General features: G+C 38.9%; 1 protein-coding gene across 4 annotated transcripts in view; it reads right to left on the bottom strand.

Annotated features, from left to right (window-relative positions):
* LOC109039049 (uncharacterized) overlaps window positions 1–21574 on the bottom strand; it is a 72650-nt gene that overhangs the window by 21826 nt on the left and 29250 nt on the right. For 3 of the 4 annotated variants that reach the window (XM_072298325.1, XM_072298323.1, XM_072298326.1), the window contains exon 2: window positions 18901–18973. The gene's annotated coding sequence lies outside the window, so the exon portion shown is untranslated. Of the gene's footprint in view, window positions 1–14246; window positions 14845–18900; window positions 18974–21574 lie in introns of those variants that run through there. The other variant, XM_072298324.1, reaches the window with a different exon arrangement.

The raw sequence follows: 21574 nt of genomic DNA, 5'->3' as shown, positions 1-21574 counted from the left end.
ATTCGGGTAACACGGCTGAAATTTCACGAATAAAACCAAAACGTTCCGGCTGAAAACTCAGCCATCCTCGGATAACAACAATAAAGATAACAACACTCTCGTTTCAGAAGGTACAGCCAGGTACTATTTCAAATGTTTTACCACTTTTTTTTTTATTTATCCAACTGAGAATGGCTGAGTTTTCAGCCGAAACGTTTTGGTTTTATTCGTGAAATTTTAGCCTTGTTACCCGCATTTTAAATTGTTTTTTTATTGTTGTTTAAGGAGACTCGAATCAACCTAAAAAGCTGAACTAATGGAAGTTCACACGATTTATGTGGCGACATTTTGGATTATGTGGTGCCACTAAGGGTACATTCCCTGTGCACTCGATTAAGAACTGGGGCAGAATTTTGTCGGTCCTTCCACTGTACTAATATACTGAGGACGGGTCTCGACTGCACTTAAGTCCGGCTTAGCGCTTCTGATTGGCCGGTGGTGCGGTTTGAACTCATCGATGAATGTTGCACTCCGTGTGAAAAAGCCGACAAAATTTGGCCCCTGGACACATTAGCTTTTTCTCCAAAAAAGTTCCCCAAATCCCTCATCTTTCTCATCTGCAGGGTTTCAGGGTCTTTAAAGGCGAGGAAGACGACCTCATGTGCGACCGTGTGCCCAGTCGGCCGTAGCCGGCACAATATTCGAGGCGATTAACGATCGACGGTGGTCATGATCATGCGCCAGTGAAAGTGACCGTGGCCGCAACTCAGACCGGCCCCGGCCAATAACCCATTGTGGCCAAATTCAGTGTTACGCCGCGCTCTCCGGGCGCAACCCTTCCCCCTTCACCCCTACCCCACCCCCCGGAGCAGTCGTGACGACGTGACAATTCCTGCGAACTCGAGAATCTTCTCACAAAAGTTGTCTGAGGAATGAAAGGCACCTTAAAGGTGGGTCTTAGCTCTGAGTCATTTGAACAAAGTTTTGTAGAAAGAGTCGATTGCTCATCAAAGAAGGTTTGCGAGTTGGCGTGTTCGCACGTGACTCGCACTGGAAAGAGTCTGGACTCTAGATCCAATGTGTTTTTTCCCCAGTGCGAACAGTGTTTGTTAAAAGGAAAGTAGCTTCCTTCGGATACAAATATGTAAGGTCTGCTCGATGGAAACAATTGACAGAATTATGCATTTGAAACATCTGGAAATCTGCGATCCTAAGAACACGAAAAAAAATATTCTAAATGTTTGGGCGTACCGTGAAAAACACAGAATTTTGTTGGTATAATGCATTTTTATGTACAGCTTTGAAGTAGTAAGTTTACAGACTTGACAATTGCAAAATTCAAAGTCTACATTATCCTGTGGACTTTTCAAAGAGATAAATGAATTTGCACCCTTTTTTATCCGAACTTTTTTTTTTATCATTATGAACCCCACTTGGACTAACCTATGCTCTTTTAATTCTAACTTTTAACGGTGTAACTTTAGAGTTTCATTTGGAGGCTACGATTATTTTGAAGGTAGGCGAATCGAAAATTATTCAATGAGGATTTTTTAGTTGATTTTTTGGTTTTGAGCCTCAGCTACCATTTGAAATTTCTCAAAATTTTAGGAGATAGGTTCTTAGATTTATTTTCCTATTCGTGCGTTGAAGTCTTCAGCCTTGTCTTAAACTATCGGCAACTCAGCACTTTCAAACGTTAAACATTTTAATCAAGTGGGGGAGGGGCCTTATAAATATCCAAATCTGATTTTGACCATTCATTTGGATGCTGCTTGAAAGTACTATCTAGAAATGTCATTATCTCAGATTCTTAAAAATTAGGCTTGTACCGTTTTGCTCCTACGTGATTCTTCATTTATTCTGGTAAAATATGCTCTCACTGTTGCAGCGACTTCCCATATCTTATTCGTTTCCTGTTAGGCCGGGATGCTGCGTCTAGATTGGGATCCAATCAACTCGTTTGCATCCTGGATATGAATGAAAAGGAAACGCGGCATATTACGGAGGTTTCACCTAGCCCAATGCCGACTGCGACGGCGCGGCGCTTAAATTTTTGATGCGAGAGTTGCTGTGACGTTAATGCCTGCATAACTTCAATCACAATGGCCGCGACTGGTAAGTATCTCTTTTGGGGGTATCGTCCGCCAGCTGACTCACCTCTTCCATCTGAACTTTACACTGATGTCTTAACGAAAAATGTCGTATTAACATTCGACGTTGCCAAATTTCCTCCAAAAAGTTAAAATTTACAGGAGCTTTGTAAATGTTTTCTTCAGGAATTTTGGTGGTAATTTTTAGAGCGAAGTTGAGAATTTCAAAAGAAACACGTTTAAGACTATACTCTTGAGTGTAAATTGTCTGCATAAAGAACGTTGGCAACATGTGAGTGAATGTGAGCTTGTTGAATCCCTACAGTATATTTTAATAAGAATCTACATGTTGACCTTCATCTCTTTAATGATGATTATTTTAAATTTTTCAGAACCTGGTTATGATTCCAGAGAAAATGTTTTCTGTAAGAAATTGTTATGACAACCGGTCTTAACTTTACAGTACATGTCCTATATTTCAGCTTTAAAGAGAAAACACTTTCAGAAACGACAAAGATAATCCACTTTTGGCAATTGAGATAATGGAAGTCGGGAATATCTTAAAATTTACCATTGTGGTAACGACGATGCCTAGTTCAACAAATTTGCCCGCATAAGAAGTACCTACACTAGAAAAAAAACACATTGGATCTAGAGTCCAGACTCTTGAAAACATTGACAAGAAAAAATACTCTTGATTCAATCGGATTGTTGCTTGAATCAAAACGAAGTCCGCTTAAATTAAAAGACTTGGTTCTTGATTTAAGCTAGATTCTGTTTGAATCAAGAGTATTTTTTCTTGTCGATGTTTTTAAGAGTCTGGACTCTAGATCCAATGTGGTTTTTTCCCCAGTGTAAATGCTCCGTGAGAGACTGCGGCGAGATGAAAAATAGACTTTTAGGTGCCAACTATCTACCTTTTTGCTTTAGACCTCGCTGGAAAGCTAGGATCTGACCGTGCAGGTCACTTAAGGTCAAGTTTGATCGACTCAGCGCGAATGAAATAACTCTGCGATGGCCCATTGACCTTGGGCACCTCGTATGCAACACTTTCTCGCCAAGCCGCATACGCAGCCGATGCTCAGCGGTGCGGAAAAACGGCTTATCTCACGCCTAATTTAACGGGAGGTTAGGCGCTTTAATGGACACCCGCCGATCAGAAAGTGTCAGGTGGCGTGTGATTTCACTTTCCATTCATAAAAAGCGGCAAGTTGCTCAACCGAGAAGTTGTCAAGTAGTTGAATTTATCCTCTATTTTGGCCTTAACAATTCTGATAATATGGAGCCTTTGACAACATGGTGGATGTCACATTGTATAGCGTCTCCAAATTCGACTTATCTAACCCCCCTCTTTTCTGAAATTCCTTAGTGCCGCATTTTTTAAATCTGCATACTGTGAGACGGCTTTATTAAAATTCCTGAGGGAAATAGCGCGAGTATCATTATATTATGAGGCATTTTACGAGACATCATCCAAAAACCGACTAATACTTTTTCTGAATTATATGAGCGAGTGTATTTTTGTGCTGGCTTACATCTAGCCTCAAACCACTAAAAAATAGTCGCACTAGACCAGCGGGCTGATTATTGAATTGATAGACAAATCGATAGACAAAGAAGACATATGGAGTATGGAGTGATCCTATCGGTTGAAATGCATGGTTTTAATGGAGAAAATTATGGACTAACTGTAGGGTCTCTCATGGGTTGCTGTTAGTTAGTCTATTGTCTATTACCTACCTCCTTTGTCTATTGCAACCACTCACTTCCACCAATAGGATCTCTCCATATCCCTTTTGCCTTATTTGTCTAAACCTTTGTCTATCAATTTCAATAATAGGCCCGCTGAGCATTCAGCACTGGAAAAAAAACATTGGATCTAGAGTCCAGACTCTTAAAAACATCGACAAGAAAAAATACTCTCGATTCAATCCGATTTTTGCTTAAATCAAGAACCAAGCCTCTTAATTTGAGCGGATTTCCTTTTGATTTAAGCTAAAATCTGATGGAATCAAGAGTATTTTTTCTTGTCACTTTCTACAAGAGTCTGGACTCTAGATCCAACGTGTTTTTTTCCAATGAGGAAGGTTTAAGGTCCGTCAGAAAAGTTCCACTGGATAGATAGAAGACGAAAATCCAAAAAGTTGATTTTATCACTCAATTTTTTTAAAGTTCTCCGAAAAATGACTCAAACGCCTGGGCCAACATGTAACTTGCCGTCAAGTTGCGTAAGTTGCGGCCAATTCGGACCGGGGCCTGGACGAGGGCACAGATGTCGACTCCAAACGACATCCGAAAATGCCGATCCGGACGGACGACTGCTGTTCCATAATAACTTTTATCTGGGCGCGCATAAAGATGTAACACGTGAAAGCGCAGTCGAGGAAATGACGGCCGAAACTCCGATGGTGGCCGAAACGCCAATCCTGGCCGTAACTTTGTGCCAGCCAATCCCCGTCAACTTGGTCGCGACCATCTTCCTCAATCGTGGTCCGCCTCTGCGTTCTCAACACCAGAGCACACACATCGTAACAACGGTCAATGAGCTCCGGTTGAGGAAACATAATGTTATTTTACAGAGTATTATACTGCCATGCTAGGGGAAAACGCCGTATGAACCTTCAGGCGTTGCCAAATTTCCTCTGATAAAATACGGATTTATTGGAGTAATTGTGAATATTTTTCTTCCAATTTTTCATACTACACGGAGAAAAAAAACTCGTGCGTGGGACCCGAAGTTTAGGTCATATGGATCTCTGAAGTTTTCAGATTGAGCATCTGAACACTTTAGTTCTAGCTGCTGAGGTTCGGATCACACATCTGAAACTTCGGTTCTCACATCCGAAGTACTTCGGTTCTCACATCCGAAGTACTTTGGTTCTCACATCTGAAGTACTTCAGATGTAAGAACTGAAGTTTCAGATGTGTGATCCGAACTTCGGCAGCTAGACCTAAAGTGTTCAGATGCTCAATCTGAAAACTTCAGAGATCCATATGACCTAAACTTCGGGTCCCACGCACGAGTTTTTTTTCTCCGTGTATTTTGTTCGCAATTTAATCTAAAATTACTGAAAATTTCAAGAAAAAATATGCATAAATTTCGTCAAAACTACATGTTTATCGGGGAAATTTGGCAACTTTTTTGTGTTCCTTCCGCCATGTTTAGAGACGATGTAAGGATTCCGACCGCAACGGCGTGTTTTTGGTAGCACACTATTAGTATCTCACACGGAGAAAAAAAACTCGTGCGTGGGACCCGAAGTTTAGGTCATATGGATCTCTGAAGTTTTCAGATTGAGCATCTGAACACTTTAGGTCTAGCTGCCGAAGTTCGGATCATACATCTGAAACTTCAGTTCTTACATCTGAAGTACTTCGGTTCTCACATCCGAAGTACTTCGGTTCTCACATCTGAAGTACTTCAGATGTAAGAACTGAAGTTTCAGATGTATGATCCGAACTTCGGCAGCTAGACCTAAAGTGTTCAGATTGAGCATCTGAACACTTTAGGTCTAGCTGCCGAAGTTCGGATCATACATCTGAAACTTCAGTTCTTACATCTGAAGTACTTCGGTTCTCACATCCGAAGTACTTCGGTTCTCACATCCGAAGTACTTCGGTTCTCACATCTGAAGTACTTCAGATGTAAGAACTGAAGTTTCAGATGTATGATCCAAACTTCGGCAGCTAGACCTAAAGTGTTCAGATGCTCAATCTGAAAACTTCAGAGATCCATATGACCTAAACTTCGGGTCCCACGCACGAGTTTTTTTTCTCCGTGCAGGACAAAAATTTCAAGTAAACTCACCGGTTCAATTCCTTTTTTTCAGTGTAGAATTTTTTCCGTGGTTTAAGCTAAGTATTGCTCCATGTATATCTTACATCACCGAGAAGTTACTTTTGAATGAGAGTCAGTGATAAATACGAAGAATACCGCCGCGCCAGTTAGAGGTAATCGCCAGGTTTTTTTTCCCAACCATGCGTTAAAGTCTCCGGTCCTATCTTAATTTTATACTATACTGTCAAAACAATTAACGGTAAAGGTAAATGGCCTGAGAAAAATGGGGCAGGGGGGGGGTTATTCGCCGTGAATATGTTTTAGAGGCATTGATGTAAATACAATAGCTGTATGTATTGAATATAGGACCAACCATAGCCGAGACGCAACGAAGAGATCCAACAGTCGGTAATTAAGTAGTGTCAGATGTTAAACTTTTTAATCATAGAAACTTTTATAAATCGTCATTATAAAAGTATACCAGTTACTTCTCGGAAACTCTGAAATTTTCAGAATCGGTGATCTTATCGATATCTTGACCAATACGTTTTACTAGCTTCTTAGAGGGTGTCTAATTCGCATCTAGATCTGGGAGTCGTGCACTGGAAAGAAAAACACATTGGATCTGGAGTCCAGACTCTTGAAAACATTGACAAGAAAAAATACTCTTGATTCAATCGGATTTTTGCTTGAATTATAACGAAATCCGTTTAAATTAAGAGACTTGGTTCTTGATTTAAGCTAGATTCTGATTGAATCAAGAGTACTTTTTCTTGTCGATGTTTATAAGAGTCTGGACTCTAGATCCAATGTGTTTTTTTCCAGTGTATATGGTTGCCTCTTTGGCTTTTGAGTAAAAACTATTCTTGCATTTTCGAGGAGGATCTTCATGACAACTTGAATTGTTTTCCCTTATCGTGCGTTTAAGTTACCGAGTCTTACCAGACAAAAAAGAAAAAGAATGCAGAGTAAAAGCCTTCCGCCATTCAGAGATTAAGATTCTCCACACCCTTAGAAGTAGGTATCCAAACTGCGTTCCCAAATTTTACGAGTGGCCCGGGCGGGTTGAGCCTCGCTCGGCACGACTCACGCGACGGAAATCCCGTGGATAGCGGATCATGGCTGGTACTCGCCGTCTGAGGTCACTCCACACGGCACGATATCGTGGTACGGATTGCACATTTTGCGCGTAGGAATGTCTCGGGTCTGACCCACTTCCGTGGCGCTCCGACGCCGGGCTGGCTTTTCGGTTGAGTGACCTACTCTCGCCGCCAGCTCCCTCCTCTCCACCCTCCTCCCGTCTGTAGACCATCATCCAACCATTGGCCGCCCGCTGTTGCCAATTCTTCACTCATTTGTGAGCCGCGTCCGGTGGGAAGGGACAAGCGCCCTGGAAAAGTCTATAATACACTTCCGCCGTGCAACGCAAAAACGCCGTAAACGCCATTATAATTCTTTTAGAAACAATGTATCATAGCAAAAAAACTTGTGAACTTTGGGAAAATATTTTTACAGAATTTTTTCTCAAATGCTATCAAGAACTTAACCTGAAAATTTGAGTTGCATGGGTAAAACAGTTTTTATTTTATAAAGTGTTAAGTTCCAAAAAACGCGGCAAAATCTTGTTGGATTTACGGCGTTCTTGCTTAGCACGGACGGCAGACTCCTAACTTCACATTGTCCATAAGAGATATGCGTCTATTATAGCCTCCTGCCTCCGAAAACGATACTACGGCACAGCGAGCCGAATTTTCCTAGTGTCTGTCTTATTAATCTCTCCTCTCAGTGTTTAATTTTACCTTCACAGCACTGTTGGGCACATAAGTTTCTGTCACTTTTTTTAAAAGATTTTGACATTTGATTCTTTTTCTAAAAAGTATGGCCTTGCTTGCCTTCCTATATACTGATGTGCATTCCTTGTCTGTACACCCCGATACCCTTCCTGTATAGCGTGTGTAGACATTCAAGGAAATAAAATTGTAATTCTTTTATTTGACGTGTGCTAGAAATTGAGCTAGTTCACTGGTGAAAAATCATCGTGAGGAAAAAATAGGGGATGCAGGATACTTATTTTGAGAGAAAACTACGTGCCTCCTGTGAAAATCCTTCCTAAATCTTCACGAATTGCTTGGCGAGGCAATGGTGCGTTTTCCCAGAATCTTAGTATGAGTAGCTCGAAATTTATCCACCTTGTTCGAAGAAAGAAAAGCAATGCTTCGCTTTATTACACGGGCTGATGTGGCCTTTCTTAAAGTCTTGGACAGAGAAGAGTGCTAAGTATAAAGGGAACAAACGCGACAATTATTCGCTGATGAATGGACATCCGCACATCCAGCAAGCTCTCCAGCATTGCCAGAGCGTCGTAAAAACCGCCGTTTTTTCAGGGCTCGACTGAGGAAAACGATGGGTAACGACAACGGTGCAGGTTTCTTTCCGGGCTATTAGTTAATCCGTCACCACAACGCGAGAGGGCGTGTGCGACCTGCCGAGTGCGGCGGCCGCGGGATCGCTCCCCGCCCAACACGGAAATATTTTAAAAATATTGCTGAAATATTGTCAAAAACATTTTAACAATATTTTAACAAATATCGAAATAATATTGCTGCAATAGTTTGTTGTCCGCCCCCTGACAATATTGCAGCAATATTGTCAAGTAATATTGATAATATATTTTAAAAATATTTACTCGCGATGAGGTTATCATATTCCATATCCGTGTGCGCGCACTCTAGGAGACGTCTTTGTACTAATTTCTTTCTAATGTACACATGCGTCCAGGTTGTGGATCGTAGAATTGTTACTGACCTTAAAATCCGCGCCGTCCTAGTCGGATTAGAACCCACGCTCGGGTGGAGTTGATATCCGAAGTCCAGTACTTTACCACCAGACCAGCCAGCTTGATGTAGATGGGCCCGTAAATTCAATCTCTTAACTATCGCAGGCCTCTGAGTCCGTAATATGTTTGTTTATTGACGGATTCTTATAATATTTTACCAGAATTTATTATTTATGATTTATTTATTATTTTTTATTTCATCCTGTAATTTGTGTTTCAAATTCTTTATTAATTGTACTCAACATATTCCTATTCATGTATTACAAATTTTCAGTTTTTTTTAACTCTCTCTCATTTTTTTCTTTACCAAATTACTGTTTTTTATAATTGCGTCTTTTTCCAGTTTTAATTATTTGAGCTTTTTCCTAGTTTGAATTTATGTCGATGTATTTATGTTATGTTATTTATTTTTTTCCCTTCTTTTTGTCTTTTCTTCTTTCTTTTTCTAGCGATTGATTTTAGTAAGTTCCGCAAAATAATTGGTAAACAGAGCAAAACCATACGCTAATTTGGCAAACATTTTGAAAATCTAGCAAAAATTTTAGCCATAATAGCATAAACTAGTAATGTTAATTTCGCAAAAGTATAGTTTTTCGCACAATAAAATTACCACTTTTGCAAATTGTTTTGTCGTTCTCGCCACGAGGGTGGGCATTTTAGCAAAAAAAGCAAATTGCAGAAATCGCAAACCATTTTTGCCATTTTAGCAATTAATGTAAATATTACAAAAATATTTATAAAATATTTTTAACATAATATTAAACAAATATTTTTTAAACTAATATTTCTAAAATAATTTTAAAATATTTTGTAAATATATTTTACAAACTGTTTTAAAAGTAATTACATAAATATATTTTGTAAATATATTTAAAACATTTTTCTAAATATATTGGTACAATATTGTCATGAAATATTTTAGCAATATTGTCAACATATTTCTGCAGTGTATTTAAGGAAATATTTACATGACAATATTGTTTCAATATTGACAATATTGCTGCAATATTGCTGCAATATTTCGTGTTGGGCGGGTCTCGGCTCGAGTCTCATCTGCCACGCTGCCATTTTGCACGGAAATTTAAAATTAATTCGTGGAGTTTCGTGTGGGAATCGATACAAATTGCAACGCCGTTTTTCGAGGAAGTGGCACATTCTCAAACCAACGGAATCGGTAACGTAACTAAGCGCCGATGCCAACTCGATTGAGATCGATCGGATGTATGAAAATTTCGGTCGAATCATAGCTCCAGTCTGCTTAAAATTCAGTGAAATCATTCCAAATGAATTTGAATAACATCAATCGTCACGTATTATAGAAATAGAAGCTTGTATAGACAGACATACACTGAAAAAAAAAAACACATTAGATTTAGAGTCCAGACTCTTAAAAACATCGACAAGAAAAAGTACTCTTGATTCAATCAGAATCTAGCTTAAATCAAGAACCAAACCTCTTAATTAAAGCGGATTTCCTTTTGATTCAAGCAAAACTCCGATTGAATCAAGAGTATTTTTTCTTGTCAATGTTTTCAAGAGTCTGGACTCTAGATCCAATGTTTTTTTTTTTTTTTTTTTTCTAGTGTACTTTATCTAGTACGATGAGTGTGTCTCCTGAAGACACTCGATTTTAGATGAATGTGATGTAATTTTTTCTACTCTCAGATGAGGTTAGAAATGGAAAGAGTAGGTATTTTTGAGCCTATTTATTCTCGATCGGACCGAATGAAACATGAAACAAAATTAAATTATTATAGAATTAAGTGCGGATGATCCATTGAGCCTGAGCCAACAATTGAATCAGTGAGGACGAAAACACTCCAATTCAGAAAAATGAAAATAATCAAGACACACACAAAACTTCATAGGAGGTGAAAAAGTTACTTTAAGAAAAATATTTTTGCAGCCGAAATACAAGGAGTTATGGACACTTTAAATGTCCAAGTTGGAACAGTTGCGCTAACTTCAATGACCTTTCTGTAAATTAACCGTCTTTAATGGAAATTGAGCAGTTTCGCACTGGAAAAAAAACACATTGGATCTAGAGTCCAGACTCTTGAAAACATTGACAAGAAAAAGGACTCTTGATTCAATCAGATTTGAGCTTAAATCAAAAGGAAATCCGCTCAAATTAAGAGGCTTGGTTCTTGATTTAAGCTTAAATCTGATTGAATCAAGAGTATTTTTTCTTGTCGAAGTTTTTAAGAGTCTGGACTCTAGATCCAATGTTTTTTTTCTAGTGCGAGTTTCCGAGTTGGTGTGTTTTCGTTCTCACCGATTCAATTTTGGTTCAGATACCCGCAGCTACAACGGCAGCTGATTCCTGCACGGAGCAAGGACGATTCCTTCCAAGACATGCCACCCATCCTCCAATGGTGAGGTATGACCGCAATCCCGTCGGCGACACCAGCGCGCCGGGTGGAGCCCCGCGGAATGCGCCTGTGCCATAATCAGAGGGCGCTCCCAACCACCGCAGGCGTGCGGCAAATAGTCCATTATTTTAATGAACGTAACAGTGCCGCGTATCATAACGGAGGGATTAGTGCGTTAGTGGGTTGGTCGCAGTGGCGAGGTGAATGGACCCTGCACTTGATCTCTATTCTTCCACATCCACTTGATCTTGCCCGTGGCCGCGGCTCCAGCTAAGGGGGGGGGGGGGGGGACCGGTCCGCGGTTCATTCATTACCACCGCTGTCTGCCATCGCACGGTGGTATCGAGCCGCAAGCAACAAGATTTTGGACGCGGGTATGGTGTAACAGTTCAGTTGTCCCATTATTTTGAGCCGGAAGGAGCCATCGAAAAGTTTTGCGCGATTTTATGAACACTGGAAAAAAACATTGGATCTAGAGTCCAGACTCTTAAAAACATAGACAAGGAAAAATACCCTTGATTCAATCAGATTTTTGCTTAAATTAAGAACTAAGTCTCTTAATTTGAGCGGATTTCCTTTTGATTTAAGCTTAAATCTGATTGAATCAAGAGTAATTTTACTTGTCAATGTTTTCAAGAGTCTGGACTCTAGATCCAATGTGTTTTTTTTTCCAGTGAAGATAACATTACTTTGATATTTTTTATAATGCACCTTAGAGATACACAAGTATGAAGAATCAAAACTGAATTTTATAAAGGATGCACCATGCACCTTACGATGAACCTCATCTCTCCAGGTTTAAAAAAGTGTCAATCATCTACTTATTTTTTCTGTAACTTCCAGTGAAAATGAGTCATGTACGCTGATTATGGTTTACTATTATATACTAAGGGGGTGATTTAGATTTAGTATTCAGGATTAGGATTTAGGTTCGAACAGTCCGTGGAGTCTTTTTGCACGCATGTCTGTAATCGCATTTAGTAATTTTGAATAGATTATCTTCCTAAACTTAGAGATCTCTTGAAAGTTCTACTTTGATGAATAAATACCAAATCTCAAAACGGAACTTTGTAAACTGGGATTTTTTTTACTAAGGAACATTCATGAACAATTTGTAAGTTTTTAAATTCGGTTTTCTGTCGCAGTTTGGGGTTGAAAAATATTAAATGCTATATTCTCTAGCTTACAATAATCAGTCCGTTCACACTGAGTGCCTAGTTTTCCCAGTCAGTCAAAAGCATTGGGGCCTTTGATTTGAAAATTTACGGCATGTGTAAAATCGTTCAATAGTCGAACTGAAAGGACAAGGAAATTGTGTGCTCGGGAAAATCAAGTATACCTTCTTAATCACTTTTTGTGTTTTTACTCGGCAGTTTTGAGCTTTCATCATTCTTCCACTTGGATGCGCACACCATCCCACTGTGCTCTGAGCTCAGAGCTCGATGCTACTTTCTTCGAGGCTCGAGCATGAGAACCGTTCGAACTTGGATCATTTTTTCCTGGAAAAAAATTCCTCACAGCCACGCATGCAAGGCTCTGCACTTCGAGCCCGCGAATCGATTTCAACTCTCAAGTATTGAGAAAGACGGATCAGATACTCTCCTGAGCTGGAAGAAGTCGGATGCTCTTTAAGAGGAGTATAACCTAGCATCAATTACACGGTGCACCACTATTTTCCTTAGGATGATTTTTTCTGAGAGCAATTCTAATGTTTTAGAAGTTCTCAAGATAGGTACAGTTTTGATTAGAACGCTCTTAGCGAGATCACCAAGGCCTATTGAGTGTCGCACGTTTACCGGTACAATGAAACAATTCTTAAACATAAATCTTTCTCCCATAAATTCGTTACAGAGAGGATACCACAAATTGGTTCAAACTTATGAGTCCTCTGGCTGTAATACTCTTGACTCTAGAAAAAGCCTTCCCTTTTTTTCAATATGGTTGAGGGATTGAGGAGTGCGAGAGTCCATGAAAAGTATACATGAAAAAGAATACCGTCATTTAAATTGAATCTCTAGTTTTCTTTTTCTATCCCAGCGTTAAAGTCTCCAGCCTTATCGTACACTACTGTCTAAACAATCAGCGGTAAATATATCCAGTAAATTAAGAATTGGAGGGAAGTTTCCTATCTGTGAACAAGTTTCAGAGGCATAGGTGCGAATACAATTACCTAATTGTATATGGGTGGTTTGAAGATTACAGATATTGCCGTGCAGCCAGTCAAATTTTTAGCGTTTTCAAAGGCTTAGAATAATTTACTTCGAGAAGAATACAGCTGTTGTTGAAAAACGTTTGAAAGTTGTGACCCTGCATTTATTTATGCAGTAAAACAGGGGACCTGCCCATTCCATAGTAAATTTGTAATCCTAAAACATATAGCAATTTGGCTAAAATGCATATTTGTCCTTTGGCTGTCATACTTAGAACTCTAAAAAAATTCTATACCTTTTGGTCGATGGGCCAAGGAGTATTAGTGGTGTCTAAAGGTGCTTGAATGGGTTTATGCTCATTTATTAATAAGGATCGCCAACGTCTTTTCAATTTTGAAAACAGGTATGAATTCGACTCTGATTTCAAAAAGAAAGATATTATGGCAATTTCACTTTTTTTTTATTTTTTTTTTTTTTAAATTTAAAGTATTTTTGGATCTTTAAGCAGTAAAATTTAATCTGTAAAAAAATGAAAGAGATCGGATTATTTTGAGCCCTACTCGTAATTCTGAAACTTTGATAACTCCTTGATTCTGCATGAAAGAAAATATAAGGCTTTTCTTTATAATTTTTTTTTTACCACGAAAAAAAAAACCGGAACTTCCCAGGCATTTTTGTTTCTTTTATTCATTTGGCTTCCCACTCTGTTACGTTTTTTTTTTTTCGTCATATTTTCAATATGGAACCATCTTAACTGAAACATCTTTCATTTTTCCTCACTCAAAATCGCACATTCCACGGTAAAATCAAAAATATTTTCAAGAAATTCGAAAGTTTCTAGTGAATTAAGAGTTAATCATCCGGCTAAGTCAGCTCTATTATAGCGTCTTACGCAGGAAAAGAGAATAGTTTCTGTGCAGAAGAGAGAATTGAAGCATGGAAAGCTCGATGAACACCCCTAAAGAGAAAAAGACTCGACAAGGGTAATTCTTAATAACTGTGCATACATGAGCCAGAATTGAAATATTTAGATAAACTCACGTATAAAAATATTTTCTTCTTCTTTAATGTCAGGCTAGATTATCACTTGCTAACGATTTCTTTCGTGAGTTAGATTCGGAGAGTAAGTCCTCGGCGCAAGAGTAAACTATTTTCCTGATCACTACTAAATTGCACTTTTCAGCTCGGGCACACGCACTGACTGACCGGACGGAAAGAACTGATTGTGAGCCACCAAGAGAAAGAGCCCGCTAGAGCTGGATTCTAAACGAAACCGAAAGGTGAGGGAATTCCACTATTGCCACACCTGCCCGAAACACTCAATTCCATCGCCAAGAAGGATCATCTCTTTGTCTAGCTTGCAACGTTTTTAACGGTTCTCAATGCATCAATACCGGTGAGCTTAACGCAGAAGTTGTCGGCTGGTCGAAAAAAGTCACTGCTCTCCCTTCTTGTACGTATGATCAAATGTGTAGTTTTTCCGCGTTCTTGACAATCTTGCGCAAAAAATATTGTTGGAGGGGGAAAAAGTTGAAATTACTTGCGATGCCCTACTTAGTGATTAATTTCATGAATAGAAGCAGTACGAAGTCTTTTTTTCTTCTTCTTGGTAAGACCAGGAAGGAACTAGTCTCCATTCTGTATTACTGCTATTCGCTAAGAGAAGTTCCCCTCTTCTACTCCTTATTTCGATCAGTTCCTCTCCAAAATATTGACCAAAAATGGTTACCCGAAAAAATAAAAAAATAAAATTTCTTTAAGTTTGGATTAATTTCTTAACTTGGAGCTTTTATCCGACCTCTTCTAGAAATACATCATGTTCCGACTCTAATTGAATCGGTTTCTGTTAGACGGCGTTGTAAGCTCCAACTCATGAGCCCTAACGCACTGCGAGATCAACGAGAGCTAGGGCTCATGGTTTCTCGGACTTACTCCAGTCCAGCAGAAACCGATCCAATTATCGGTATGATGTAAATTGTAACGTTCCCTAAAAGTCCGTTGGCTCACTCATTTAGAGGTTCATAAAAAGGTTCATTCTAATACATTTAATGCCAAATCTGGCTGGCTAAACTGCATAGAACATGGTAATTAATTTTTAAAAAAATCGAGCAACAAGCCAAAAATAAATTGAACAAGTAATGCTTCAAGTATATTTATTATTTCTCATCTCCATGTTGTTTAAAATATTACTTGTTTAATTTATTTTTGGCTTGTAGCTCGAATTTTTTTTAAAACTAGTTACCATGTTATTTCTAATCTAGTTAACCGTCTTAATTTAAATCGGTACTTCGTAACTCACTGCAACAACTATATTGAATCCCCCTGTAATAGTTCTAAGATTAACTATTTTATTCCTGTAACAGCTCACATACCTTAAATTCTCATGAAAACGATGTGAACCTGGGCGGTTTTACACCTAAGTAACTGAAATAAAAGAAAATACGGAAGTGGCAGCCCTGGAGAAAACGGAGCTGATGTAGACTGTATAAGAGATGTGTGAATACATCATTGTAGTAAGACTTTTGCAAGCTGCTGGATGAGCTCATCAGAGTCGTGAATCCACTTTCGAACGAGTTTGATCATAGTCAGACCCATCGGTTGGTCAGTTAAATCTAAAGTGGTTACAAGTAAGCGCGAGAATAAAAGAAGAAAAGTTTCAATGAAAGCGATCGTTACGTCTAGTGTGTAGTCAGAATCAGCTAAAAAATGGCTGCTAAAATATAGTTTTGAATGTAGCAAATACAGTCAAACTTAAAAGAGGAATGATTGATAAAAAGGGATGAGAAGGAATTACATTTTTGAACCGACTAGCTCATAGGTTTAATTCGAAATAAATTGATTCATGGGGAAATCCTCTCATTTAAGGTATAAACTACCTCCCAAAGAACACCTTTCACACCCTTGCGTTTGAAAAGTGAACAGCTCAAACAAAGGAATGCAAACTACGATTGTTCAATGAGCATCAAATATTGCATTTCAACAGATACAATAAATTAACTCGCATGTTGTAGTATTGTATCACTAAAAACTGAAGGCACCTTCTCCTTTTAAAAAATTATTTTAAGAAACTGATAAAACACAGGAGGCACCGCAAAAACCAGATATGTGACCAAAATACTTTATTTCCTGTCTCTTATTTCTTACTTTCTTCATTAATACAAACTTATATTTAAGAAATTTACAAAAGGAAGTATTCACGGTCAAGTAGGACGTCTGTATCCTAAAAAAAATAATAGAAAAAGAAATATATAAAAATATATATCCTAAAAGAAAGAAATAGGTATCCTAAAGTCAATAGTCAAATCAGGCATTTCGTAAGATGCCTGAGCAAATCGTTAATTACCCTCGAGATTGGAATTCTGAACCTCTCGCAAATATTGCGTAGAAAAATTCTCTGACTTACATAACTGAGAATTCTCGGAAAAATCTAAAATTTAAAAATGTGCAGTTTGTTTTGAACGTGAAAGTGTTCTACACATTCGAAATTGATTGAGAACGTAGTGATTCGGTCAATTTAAGAAAAATGCGTTACTTAAACAAATTATTTGCTCCTAATAATAAAAAATGAAGGGCTCACAGCGAAAAATGTGCACAACTTAAGTACCTAGATGCTTCTGATAAACAACTTCTCATGACAGAGCACGATAATGGGGGGCGGGGGGAGGGGAGGGGGATAAAGTCTTGCCGTGCAAAAGGATAACTGTATGAACATTTGGACATTCCTACGTTTTTCGCATGAAATACAATTTTTTAACAAACTTGTCCATTTTATTTATTTATTTTTTTTAAATTTTCCAATTATTTTGTTCGCAATATGATTTACTGAACCTGATATTTTTAAGGTGGAACATTCATTAGTTCCCTTAAAAATCAATGTTTTCGCGGGAGAATATTGGCGACATTCCAATGCTCATACAACGTTCTTCCTCGGAAGGGCAGGATAAAGTTACGAGGTTTTTGCGTTGAATGGCAACGTAACGCAACGATGAACTTGGTGGCTGCACATGGAGACGCGGTCGCCGGTCGGTGCTCTGTGGCCGCCGCACACTGGATCGAGTCGATGAGAAAGGTCGGACAAAATTTGGAAACTTTAAAAGCCTTTAAATTCTGTTCATACAAAACTTTGAGGTTTCAAAAACGGGTTCCATTGGTTTCCTCTTGGAATTTTCTTTCAGAGTTACCCCTTAAAATTTAAAATGTGTGGGAATAAACATCAAAATTTGCAGTTTCAGTCAACAATTTTATGTCCGACTTCTCTAATTGACTCGATCCACTGTGCGCGGCAGGAGCCGCGACGCACACACACGCACACAGTTGATACATCCACATACTACCACGGACGTCTGCTGGCTTTGCTACCCTCGGCAACTTTCACTGAGGACCCGGTGAATCACCTGGATTCCCGTTTTTGAAATTCTCGAATAGAAATCTTTTAAAAGCATCGGTGAGCTCGCGCCGGCTGCGCTGCTGACAATTTGTGCCAAAATTATTCGCCACCGCCACTTTTGATCGGCATAACAACAGTTTTTCCTGATTTTAACAGCAAATTTGTAAATACGATTTGCACCGATACGTGTATCGATCCGTTCATATGTTCATTGACACGAGTAAAATTATGTTGAAATTTTTACTGCACTGGGAAAAAAAACCGCTTGGATCTAGAGTCTAGACTGTTGAAAACAATGACAAGAAAAAATACTCTTGATTCAATCGGATTTTTACTTGAATCAAAAGGAAATCCGCTTAATTTAAGAGGCTGGGTTCTTGATTTAAACAAAAATCCGATTGAATCAAGAGTACTTTTACTTGTAATTGTTTTGTATTTGTTCTCTAGATCCAAGCGGTTTTTTTTTCAGTGTGTTCTATCAGTACTTGTCTCACTTACAAATATTTTTATTGATTGGAGAATTTGTAGAATTTAGCAACTACCAAATTAATTGCATTTATTTCAATACTTCATTGGGGATACTGTGCCGCTTTGAAATAGATCTCAATAAAGCCACCAGATAAGTCAATGGAGAATCTGCATGTACATTATGTATTGCTTCATCTGAAAAGCCTAAAGAGCTGATTTCACAGTATTTTTTATAATTTTTTCTGATATAGGAAACAGTATAAAAATATATTTAAAGTGAGAAAATGCACCGCCTAGTGACGTCATCTGGTGGCGTTTCCCATGTATCTTATCAGATTAGATCATTTTGTCGTATCTTCTCCAATAATTGTTCAATTCATGAACCAAGGGTATCCTCGTGATCAGTTTACTCCGTAGTTTTCACTTAAACACAAAATTCATCAAATTTCAGACACGTGCAAATTCTCTATTTTTTCAATGTACAACTGCCTACGTGCCAATATATTCAGTGAGTATCACCTATACCAAAATTCCAATTTGCATTTTTGGAGAGCTTCATTTTGTTTTGATGTTAAGGTGTGAGCAGAACACTCCTCAAATTCATCAGTTTGATGAGAGCGTCCGGTAATCAGTTTCTCTGCTTCAAACTGACAGAGACAAATCATCCGAAGTTGCACTTAAGTTTATTTTTTGGGTCAAATAGCACTCATCAGATGATTGATGAGTCTGAGGGGGGAATTTCTGTATTCTTACAGTTCTTAAGTTCAAGACGACAGGATTACCGTCAAGAATATACCTATAATGAATTACATTAAGAGTGAGGAAAAATTTGTCACTTACTTCTAATTTGTGATGACTCCTTTCAATTCTAATCACACTTATGTTGCGTAACCTCCTGATCACTGAGAAATCACTGCAACAAATGAGAAAAAAGGCTGCCATTAAATTGAATTCCAAGAGAAAAAAAGAATTTGCTGGAAAGTAATTATGTACGGCGATAACATTAATGAAAATCTAGCGCATACTATATGTAAGAGTGCACAAGTGGCAGGTTTGTTTCACATCTCAAGGGATTCAAGCTAAAGTAAGACAAACTTTGCACCTTTCTTGTCATTTCCACCAAAATCTTCTATTTCCAAGAATATATATTTGAGAAAACTTGAGGTACACTAAAAAATCTACCTAACATGCATTTTTGCCTGAATTCGCGATTATCGCGTCTTTTTCACTTTCAAAACGAGCAGTATTTCTCTTTTGTTCAAAGTGAAACGTTCCTCGTAAGGAAACTGACTTAAAAACATTCAAAAACAAACTAAGTTGAACCATTAATGTATTACATGAAGCTTTCCTTCAACTCTTATCTTTAGTGCCCTTTCAAAGTACATCTGATGGTGGGAAACAAGCTGCAGATCTTGAGTGAAATTGAACAGTCTCTAATTAAACAAGAAGTGCGCACATAACACAGCTCTCTTCAAAATTTTTGTTGATTTTAAAAGTACGTAGTCAACATATTTAACCTCAAATTTAAGATAAGATGGTTCTTTAATGGAGTCAAATTCGGGAAAAATATGGGTACAATTCTTGGACTCAGAAGCAGATAAGCTTTGGAGTGACTGTAATAACATGTGAGCAACGACATTTGAATGACCAAAAAATTTCAAGTGACTTAGCTCTCATTTCACCCCCATCAAACGTGCTTGAAAGAGGAAGGACACTAAGATTAAAAGTGAAAGAAATATTTCCCGTGACAAAATACTGATTTAATATCAAGCTCCGCATTCGTCGGTTATCCAACAGGGAATCTTACGCTTCATATGACGGAAAATAATGCTCGATTTTGGTGGGAGACTTTGCATGCAAAGGGACGCGAGGCTTCTGCATCCAGGCGAAAATGCACGAATCAAGCTGCAGTTTGCGTAGACTTTTCAGGAGAATCGGACGATTTTTTTGAAATAGCAAAACTGGAGTTCAGACTGATGAGATGCTTCTCTTACACGTACACTTCGAACAATAAAGGGTTGGAAATGAACACAGCTCGATTGAAAAGTCTGCCGAAACCGTTGTAGGGCGCGATTCGACTCACGTATAGAGTGTTGCGTCTCTCGTCACCGTGCAATTCAAATTTCCCGTAACCAATGTAAAATAAAACTGTTAATATCTTAGGTAGGAGTTGACTTCAGTAATTTTCGATGAAAAAATCGTGTTCTACGTGAAATTCTAGTTAAGAATCACGCATCAGAATCCTTAAATTCATACCTTGTCTAGTGGTCCATTCACACATTATCGAGAAGCTCATTTACTATACATATTAAGCTCAGATGTTGCGTGACAAAAGTTCGGGAATATTCGGTGATGATTTCCGGTAAAGCGGAGAATCCGGCTCCTGGACCCGTGGCTCTGCTCATGAGCCGGAATCGTGGTGCAGGTGGGGGAGAAAGGAGTTAACGGGGGCGTCACCGATGTGCGTCATCGATTCCGGGGTCCGGAGACTCGAACGCTGGACTAGGAAAGTAGTCTGTCTCCGTCCGATCCGGAGGCTGTCGGAGTGTCGACACTCGCGGCCATTATGTAACATCGAATGGCCTCAACCCGGATGTGCCCGTTCTGGCTCCCGTCATTGATACCCTTCTGTCAATGAACCGGGCTCCGAGTTGTCGAATCGCCTCGCCGCAAAGGTTTACCCGCAACACGAAGCTCGCCGAGGGAATTTTCAAAGGATTCACTGGAAAAAACACTCCGGCCGTGGGAGCCGAAATTACGGGCTATATAGAGATACCGTTCGTTCCGGGCTCAAAGGCCGGAAATTCCGGCTACTGGAGCCGTAACTTCGATTGCTCCGGGTTCAGAGGCCGAAGCTACGGCTCCAACAGCCGGAATTTTCGGCCTTTGAGCCCGGAACGAACGGTGTCTCTATATAGCCCGTAATTGCGGCTCCCACGGCCGGAGTTTTTTTTTTCAGTGTTTTAATGCCATAAAAAATATCAATTTTCGCATGTTCCAGAAGTTCAAGATCAGTATATAACGAAGTTATGGATGTTTTAAGGAGCGACTATTGATATTGATAGAAAAAGCTGCAGACAAAGAAGACAAAAGGGGTATGGCCCATACCCCTTTTGTCATACCGTATGGAGGGTTCCTATTGGTGGAATCGGGTAGTTGCAATGGACGAAAGAGGTAGGTAGTTGACTAATAACGGCAACGTACGAGAGACCTCATGGCTCGTCCATCATTTTTCTCCCTCAGTCCATAGTAACCACCCACTTCAACCAATAAGATATTTCCATACTCACTGTGTCTTATTTGTCTATTGCTTTGTCTATCAATTTTAGTAATCAGTCAGCTGCAAGGTTACTTAATAACCTTTTAGATAGGGTAAATATTGGTACTTCCAGATAACCAAATACCAATTACCACCCCTCCCCCTCTTTTTCGAAATTTCGCCCAGTACACGTCCGTAGGTCGGAGAAGCGATGAAATATTGTTTTCATGATTTTTCACGAAAGAACTTTAAGTA

The sequence above is a fragment of the Bemisia tabaci genome, chromosome 3 (genome assembly GCF_918797505.1).
Source record: "Bemisia tabaci chromosome 3, PGI_BMITA_v3".
NCBI classification, from domain to species: domain Eukaryota; kingdom Metazoa; phylum Arthropoda; class Insecta; order Hemiptera; family Aleyrodidae; genus Bemisia; species Bemisia tabaci.
Note: the sequence above shows the minus strand (reverse complement) of the source record. Positions and strands in the feature narration are given on the sequence as shown.